We start from the raw sequence: 3,069 nt of genomic DNA, 5'->3' as shown, positions 1-3,069 counted from the left end.
AAACTACTCGGGACGGAGACAACTCGAAACTGCAGAAAGAATACCTTCCAGCCACGTGACAGTACTCGGGCACTTCAGTCCGCGAAACTACTCGGGTAGTGCCTACAGCGCCCAAGACTATGGCGCACGACTACAAAGTACTCGGGGGCTTGTCGGGACTACTCCCCGGATCCACGAGTAGGCCTTGGATGGCCCACTAAAGGACGTACTCGGACGTGATCAGAACAAGGATGGGCGTATCCTACTCGGACTAGTCTTGTATGTTTATGGAAAACTACTCGGGACGATACCGAGTAGAACTCTGTAATAGTACCCGACTAGGACTCAGACTTGTAACCCTGCCCTCCCGGGTATATAAGGCCGGGCAGGGACCCCCCTCAAGACAGATCCCTCGGGACCAGAACATACATCAATACAAACCAACACACAGGACGTAGGGTATTACGCGATCTAGTGGCCCGAACCTATCTAAATCGTGTTCCTTGCGTCACCATTGATTCCTTGATTCTCGACGACCCTTACTGCATAAAAGACCACCTAGGGTACCCCTAGGCGGGTTGCCGGTCTAAAACACCAACACCTGGGCGAAGCCAACATTTGGTATTCAGAGCTAAGGTGATCGAAGATGTCTTCCCTCGGGCCGAAGAAGCCGCGCATCGACCTTAGCAACGATGACAGCTCTAGCAGCTCACCGCGTCCAGTCGCGGTGGCGAATGCCGCCACTGTCGAGTTGCCGTTGCTGACCAAAACCAATTACCATGAGTGGTTCTTGGTTATGCAGGTATCCTTGGAGGCGATGGAGCTCTGGGATGCCGTGGAGGCAGTCTGCAAGGAGCGTGCTAAGGATCGGCGGGCGTTGGCCGCCATCTTGCGCGCGGTGCCGTCGGAGATGAAGGCCGGGCTCGTCGTGAAGAAGTCGGCGAAAGAAGCGTGGGACGCGGTGAAGAAGATGAGGGTCGGCGATGATCGCGTGAAGTCCGCGAGTGTGCAACGTCTCTTGAAGGAGTTCGAGAACGTCGCGTTCCGCGATGGGGAGTCTGTCGATGACTTCACGATGCACATCAACGGGCTTGTCGCCAGCCTGCGCGAACTTGGCAAGGCGATGGAGGACAGCCGCGTGGTGAAGAAGATCCTGCGCGTAATCCCGAAGAAGATGAAGTAGGTTGCCGTGGTGATCGAGATGTTTACGGACTTTGACACGATGATGAGCCGACACTCCTGTAGGTTGGGCGTTAGGGGGTGTCGTGGTTTAGGGGGAGCATGTTAGGAATAAACCACGCTATTGGTGTGTCCATCCATGCGGTCGAGTGTGTGCACGGGTGCCGGCGTGGTGGTGCAGCATGAGCGCGCGTGCATGCAAGTTTGTTGCGTGGCCGGTGTTGGATAGATTGAGTTTGTTAGTCTGTTAGTCAGTTAGCGAGCAGGAAGGTCGAGGAGGTGCATGCGGGAAGGCCGGACGTGGAGGTTAGCTCCTGGTAAGTTCGTAGCCTATATGTAGCCCCTGAGCTCCTCTGTATTGTTTTGCCAAGTCCAGTGAATAAAGCTCGCCAAGATACAGGCCAGTTCGCGGCCGCGGCGTTCATCGCCATTGTTGCTCTGAGTGCATGCTCGAGTTGAGTTACTTAGAGCAAGAGAGATAGAGAGTTCCTGGGCGAAGCCAACATTTGGTATTCAGAGCTAAGGTGATCGAAGATGTCGTCCCTCGGGCTAAAGAAGCCGCGCATCAACCTTGGCGACAACGACGGCTCTAGCAGCTCACCGTGTCCAGTCGCGGTGGCGAACGCCACCACTGTTGAGTTGCCGCTGCTGACCAAAACCAATTACCATGAGTGGTTCTTGGTTATGCAGGTATCCCAGGAGGCGATGGAGCTCTGGGATGCCGTGGAGGCAGTCTGCAAGGAGCGTGCTAAGGATCGGCGGGCGTTGGCCGCCATCTTGCGCGCGGTGCCGTCGAAGATGAAGGCCGGGCTCGTCGTGAAGAAGTCGGCGAAAGAAGTGTGGGACGCGGTGAAGAAGATGAGGGTCGGCGATGATCGCGTGAAGTCCGCGAGCGTGCAACGTCTCTTGAAGGAGTTCGAGAATGTCGCGTTTCGCGATGGGGAGTCTGTCGACGACTTCACGAATCGCATCAACGGGCTTGTCGCCAGCCTGCGCGAACTTGGCGAGGCGATGGAGGACAGCCACGAAGTACTCAGCAAGTCTGACCCGTCTAACCAATATAAATACTTTTTGTATACGGTATGATAGCTTTATGGTGTATTGGCTGACTCACACTTTTGCAGAAAGAGCTTACTATAAGTGAAACCTTAGTTTTATCTTTTACTTTAGATTGAGTTCGTTACCTGACCAGTCTAGATGACGAAAATATTTTAGCAACCAGATGGAACTAAGTCATACAACATATTTATTCAAAGCAAACGGTTCCCTTCTCTTTGTTACACTACGATGCTCAAGCAATGATCAAGTGCATCCATATCCGAGAATTGCGGCGATCCGGACCAATTTACATCCTGTAGGAGATACCCGACCACCAGCCATGTACAACTGTACGGGTTGTACACAACAACCTTTCAATTAGTTGTATTCAAAGATTGGGAATATGACTACCCGAACCCAGGGACGCACCCCCACATGGGACCTCACGTCTATCCTAGTCTCCATGTGAGTTTCAGGCTACGCCCCTGCCATTCTCCAGCACGTCAAGCACAGGTACGAAATATTCCCGATCAGAGAGCCAACTAACCTACCAAGCTTTGCTGGTCCCATACCCAGTAAGCAACCAGGTAAAATCACTTGATCAAAGGTTAAGACAACGAACAGTCCTTAACCACATTAACTTAGCTGATAGAACTACCATCTTTAGCTTCTGTCCACATTTCCAAAATCTCAGGCCATTTCCTTGATTAACATGTATGACCATCTTAGCCTTAGCGTTGAGTAACCAAAATTACTCATAGGTATCTAAGCATTGCTAAGCATAGGATAGTTACTAATTAGCGAACAAGTGGCAAAGATGTCCTCTAAACAAGGTAGGATCATGCACAAGAATAGGTTTCAATCAACTCCTAG

At 52.0% G+C, this 3,069-nt stretch overlaps 1 pseudogene; it reads left to right on the top strand.

The window, feature by feature from the left end:
- The first annotated feature begins 625 nt into the window (after positions 1-625).
- On the top strand, positions 626-1,617 carry LOC140221587 (uncharacterized; annotated as a pseudogene).
- The last annotated feature ends 1,452 nt before the right edge of the window (positions 1,618-3,069 follow it).

The sequence above is a fragment of the Setaria viridis genome, chromosome 1 (genome assembly GCF_005286985.2).
Source record: "Setaria viridis chromosome 1, Setaria_viridis_v4.0, whole genome shotgun sequence".
In the NCBI taxonomy this organism is placed as follows: Eukaryota; Viridiplantae; Streptophyta; class Magnoliopsida; order Poales; family Poaceae; genus Setaria; species Setaria viridis.
This window is presented reverse-complemented; position numbering and strand designations above follow the sequence as displayed.